At 45.5% G+C, this 5,979-nt stretch overlaps 1 pseudogene; it reads right to left on the minus strand.

Annotated features, from left to right (window-relative positions):
* Positions 1 to 524: 524 nt before the first annotated feature.
* Positions 525 to 1,454, minus strand: LOC119925890 (annotated as a pseudogene).
* Between the last annotated feature and the right edge of the window lie 4,525 nt (positions 1,455 to 5,979).

A 5,979-nucleotide genomic window follows, 5' to 3' on the forward strand; every position in this document is an offset into this window, starting at 1 on the left:
GGGGAGAATACAAGGTGATCAGGTTGTCCCCTTTGGGATCACAGTCTTAATCCCCATTTTACAGATGAGGTAACTGAGGGCGCAGAGAAGTTGAGTGACTTGCCCAAAGTCAAAGAGCTGACAAGTGGCAGAGCCAAGATTAGAACTCATGACCTCTGACTCCCAAGCCTGGACTATTTCCACTGAGCCACGCTGCTTCTCAAAGAAGTGAAGAAGTTACGTGACATGCCCAAAGTCCCACAGCAGACAAGTGGTGGATTCAGAATTAGAACTCATGTCCTCCTAATTTACAGCCTGGTGGTCTTGCCATTAGACCATGTTACTTTGATGTGACCAAAGAGATTAGGGGATGTGGAAGGACATTCTTGACAGTGAGCTCATTGTGGACAGAGATTGTCTCTTTTTGTTGCTGAATTGTACTTCCCAAGTGCTCAGCAGAGTGCTCTGCACACAGTAAGTGCTCAATAAATATGGTGGATTGAATTAATGGGAACGTGCGATGGGAGTCACAAGCACGTAAACCTTTATTTCCCCCCAGAATACACCCTCCTGTACCACACCTATCTGATGGCACTTTTCATCTCTGTATTTCTCAGCTCATAAATGAGAGGGTTGAACATGGGAACCGTTATGGTGTAAAACACAGCTAGTACTTTGCCATGAAGGTGGTGGCTGGACATATGTAGATGAAGATGCAGGGTCCAAAGAATAAGACCACCACAGTGATATGGGAACCGCTGGTGGACAGGGCTTTGAGCTTACTGTGAGGGGAGCATGTTCTTAGGGAAACTAACATGACTATGTAAGAAATAAGCAACACGACAAAGGTGAACATGGCGATCATTCCTGTGTTGGCCAACTCCAACAGGTCTACAACAGAGGTGTCGGTGCAGGCGAGTTTCAGCAGGGATTCACATCACAAAAATAGTGATCTATCTGATTGGGCCCACAGAAGAGCAACTGGAGGGTGAGGATTGACTGAGCCATCGAATGCACAAATGCCACGACAAAGGGGAGAAGCAGCATGCCGTTACACTCCCGCTGGTTCATGACGACCGTACATTGCAGTGGCTTGCAGATGGCCAGGAAACGATCATAAGCCATCCACACCAGGAAGAAGATCTCAACACCTCACTCACTGTAAGTGAGAAGCAAAAAGCTTGGTCATACAGCTGGGGAAAGAAATGGTGCTCCTCTCTGCCATCAAGTCAGCGATGAGTTTAGAGGAAATGGTGGAGGTGCAGCAGGGATCCTCAAGGGACACGTAACTGAGAAAGAAAGAAATCGCCTGATTGATTAGGTGGCTAAACTAGCGGGTGAGGAGAATGAGCAGATTTCCCATCACGATGCCAATGAAAAGGAGCAGAAATAGGCCAAAACAGACAAACCTGCAGCATAGGATTTGGGGAAAGTCCCAAGAGAAGAAATTCTGAACTATTGTTCTGCTTTTCCATGAAGTCAGCAAAGACTTTTCCTGGAACTCGTGACATTGCCTGAAATGATAAAATACTGAAACATAGTCGATAAGACAAAACATCCATATCTTCACTGTAGCTCTCTAGAGTTCTCTCACATGAACCAAGCCTGATCATACAGTTTTACACTTGAAGTCTGTCCTTTTATTTGTGAGTTTTAGTCGGTATTGAAGACATTGATAGGCATGGTTTTCTTCAGCCAGACAAGCATCTTTTGAAGGAGTTTGAAGTAGAAATAAAGGAGCATAATTTCAATGTTAAGCAGGATTGCTTCAGCAGTTCATTGAAGACACTGATAAGAAGAAAGAACTGATGTCTCTAGGCTCAGGGTCCCAGGTTTGAGTTCCATACTACTAGCGCTTAATACAGTGCCTAGCGCTCAGTAAGTGCTCAATAAAAGCCATTGACTGAAACAGAAGACTCCAGACAGGTATTCAGCCACAGATGGGGAAATGGGCTGCCAAAAAATTACATTTTGCCAGGCTACCTAGACTACATGAAACAGGTTCCCTAAATTGCAAGCTAAATACTCAGTTATTTCATCATAACCAGGACTCCATAAAATGAAAATCAAGGGGAATAGTTAAACATTCAGGGACCCTCTACCTTTTCTTACTGTGTGAACACTAGGCAGTTTGAAAAACAATTATCCTTGGAAAAGTATTTTGTACACAGTTACTGAATGCATATTAGCCAACTCAGGTCCCTTTGACGGGGTATTAGTCTCTGCATATGTAGCATTAGGTGGAGTTTCAGGACTTTATTAGACAGAGATGGTAGAATCTAGGTTGTAAGCCCTGTAGGAAGAGCTTGGGAGAGTACAGTGCAACAGAAAACAAGGAAGGCCTGTATTCCCCTCTATTTTCATGGCTTTTGGGTGGAATTTAAAAGTGCTTTAAACTAGATGTCAAAGGGAAAATACGATTTTAAAATCAATGAAGAGTATTTATTGACTATCTACCTCATACCGAACATTGTACTGAGCACTTGACAGAGTATGATAAAGTTCATTCACATGATCCTGCCCTCAAGGAGTTTATAATCTAATAAATAATTATGGTACGTGTTAAGAGCTTACTCTGTACCAAACCTATCCTAAGTGCCTCTGTACCAAGCATGTCCTAAGCACTGGGGTAGATACAAGTTAATCACGTTGGACACAGTCCCTGTCCCAGCATTGGGATCATACTCTTAATCCTCATTTTTTACAGATGGGGTAAAGGAGGCACAGAGAAATTAAGTAACTTGCCCAAGGTCACACAGCATACTTGTGGCAGAGCTGGGGTTAGAATCCAGGTCCTTCTGACTCCCAGGCCTATGCTCTATCCACTAAGTCACACTACCTCTTAATCTAGAAGGGTTAGACAGACTCTAAAATAATTTACAAATAAAGTGTAGGTAGCATTAAGAAAGGAAAAGAGATTTGTGCATGAATCCATAATTAATTAAATGAGGTTTATAAACTATAAATATAAGTGGAGAAGCAGTGTCACCTTGAAGAAAGAACACTGGCCTGGGAATCAGAGGACCTGGGTTCTAATCCTGCCTTGGCCTTTTCTGCTGTCTGGCCTTGGGCAACTCTTCTTACTTCTCTGTGCCACAGTTCACTCATCTAAGTTCCTCCTCCTACTTTGAGTGTGACCCCCATGTTGAATCTGATGATCTTGTACCTACCCTAGCATTTTGTCCAGTACTTGGCTCATAGTAAGTGCTTAACAAATACCACAATTATTATTTCATCATTATTATATGCTTCAGGCAGTTGTGAAAAACCAATGTTTAGGCAATGCAGAATTTTAAATTATTTATTCATATTAGTATCTGTCTTCCCCTCTATATTGTAAGCTTGTTATGGACAGGAAATGTGTCTATTAATTCTGTTGTACTGTTCTCTCCCGAGCACTTAGTACAGTGCTCTGCATATAGGAAGTGCTCAGTAAATACCATTGATTGATTGATTGTAGAAGTGTTGAAGCGGCAGTAGAGGAGGCTATAATCTGGAGATTGTAAGATTGTAAGAGGTGTGACTTCTGAAGTGCTTTGAGGATGGGGAGAACTGCATTCTGTTGAATTTGAAGAAGGAGAGAGTTACAGGCAAGGGGAAGAGCATGATCAAGAGGTCAGAAGTGGGATGATAATGAGACATAATGAGTAGTTTAATTTAAGAGGAATGAAGAGTATGAGCTGGAGTGTAGAGGAAGAAGAGAGTGGATCCATTCATTCATTCAATTGAGTACTTAGAGTGTGTAGAGAACTGTACTAAGTGCTTGGGAAGTACAAGTTGGCAACATATAGAGACGGTCCCTAAGCAACAATGGGCTCACAGTCTAGAAGGGGGAGACAGACAACAAAACAAAACATGTGGATGGGTGTCAAGTCATCAAAATAAATAGAAGTAAAACTAGATGCACACCATTAACAAAATAAATAGAATAGTAAATATGTACAAGTAAAATAAATAGAGTAATAAATCTGTACAAACATATATACAGGTCCAGTGGGGAGGGGAAGGAGGTAGGGCGGGGGGATGGGGAGGAGGAGAGGAAAAAGGGGGCTCAGTCTGGGAAGGCCTCCTGGATGAGGTTAGCTCTCAGTAGGGCTTTGAATGGAGGAAGAGGGCTAGCTTGGCGGATGTGTGGGGGAGGACATTCCAGGCAAGGGGGAGGATATGGGCCGGTGGTCGATGGAGGGACAGGCGAGAACGAGGTACATTGAGGAGGTTAGCGGCAGACGAGCAGAGGGTGAGGGCTGGGCTGTAGAAGAAGAGAAGGGAGGTGAGGTAGGAGGGGGCGAGGTGATGGAGGGCCTTGAAGTGGAGAGTGAGGAGTTTTTGCTTGATGCGTAGGTTGACTGGTATCCACTGGAGATTTTTGAGGAGGACAGTAATATGCCCAGAACCTTTCTGCACAAAGATGATCCGGGCAGCAGCATGAAGTATAGACTGAAGTGGGGAGAGCCAGGAGGATGGGAGATCAGAGAAGAAACAGATACAGGATGGTAGTGCCGTAATCAGTGATGGGAAAATCAGGGAGAAGGCAGGGTTTGGGAGGGAAGATAAGGAGTTGAGTCTTGGACACATTGAGTTTTAGATGGCAGGCAGACATCCAGATGGAGATGTCCTGAAGGCAGAGGAGACCCGAGCCTGAAGGGAGGGAGAGAGAGCAAGGGAAGAGATGTAGATTTGGGTGTCATCAGCATAGAGATGATAGTTGAAGCCGAAGGAGCAAATGAGTTCACCAAGGGAGTGAGTGTAGATAGAAAACAGAAAGGGACCAAGAACTGACCCTTGAGGAACCCCTACAGTAAGGGGATGGGAGGAGGAGGAGGAGCCGGCAAAGGACACTGAGAATGAATGGCCGGAGAGATAAGAGGAGAACCAGGAGAGGACGGAGTCTGTGAAGCCGAAGTTGGATAGTATGTTGAGGAGAAGGGGGTGGCCCACAGTGTCGAAGGCAGCTGAGAGGTCGAGGAGGATTAGGAGAGACTAGGAGCCGTTGGATTTGGCAAGAAGGAGATCATTGGTGACCTTTGAGAGGGCAGTTTCGGTGGAGTATAAGGGACGGACGCCAGATTGGAGGGGGTCGATGAGAGAGTTGGTGTTGTGGCAGCGGGTGTAGACGACTCGTTCAAGGAGTTTGGAAAAGAATGGTAGGAGAGAGATAGGGCAATAACTAGAAGGGGAGGTGGGGTCAAGAGAGGGTTTTTTTAGGATGGAAGAGACGTGGGCATGTTTGAAGGCAGAGGGGAAGAGACCAGTGGAGAGTGAGCGGTTGAAGATTGAAGTTAAGCAGAGTAGGAGGGAAGGGGTGAGAGATTTCATAAGATGAGAGGGAATGGGGTCAGAAGCACAGGTGGCTGGAGTAACTCACTCCGTCCCCTTCTCCAACCTCCCTGCTCTCAACCCTCTGCGCTACTCTCCCATCCTTCCCAGTAGTACCTTCAAATGAGATCTCCCTCCTCTCAAGTGCTACTCCATCCACCTGTGCTTCAGACCCCATGTGCTTCAGACCTTCTGTCTCTCCCCACTTCAGTCTATTCTACACTCTGCTTCCTGGATCAACTTTGTGCAGAAACGTTCTGGGCATGTCACTCCCCGAGAAGCAGCGTGGCTCAGTGGAAAGGGCAGGGGCTTTGGAGTCAGAGGTCACGGGTTCAAATCCCGACTCCGCCAACTGTCAGCTGTGTGACTTCGGCCAAATCACTTAACTTCTTTGGGCCTCAGTTACCTCATCTGTAAAATATGGATTAAGACTGTAAGCCCCCTTTGGGACAACCTGATCACCTTGTAACCTCCCCAGCGCTTAGAACAGTGCTCTGCACATAGTAAGCGCTTAATAAATACCACCATCATCATCCCTTCCTCAAAAATCTCCAGTGGCTGCCTGTCAACCTACGAATAAAGCAGTATCCTCAGAGGAGCTCTCCTACCCCCTCTAAAGCTACTCCAGCCAGCTGTGGTCCTGACCCCATTCCCTCTCATCTCATGAAATCTCTTGCTCCGTCC

Source organism: Tachyglossus aculeatus, chromosome 3, assembly GCF_015852505.1.
Source record: "Tachyglossus aculeatus isolate mTacAcu1 chromosome 3, mTacAcu1.pri, whole genome shotgun sequence".
Classification (NCBI taxonomy): domain Eukaryota; kingdom Metazoa; phylum Chordata; class Mammalia; order Monotremata; family Tachyglossidae; genus Tachyglossus; species Tachyglossus aculeatus.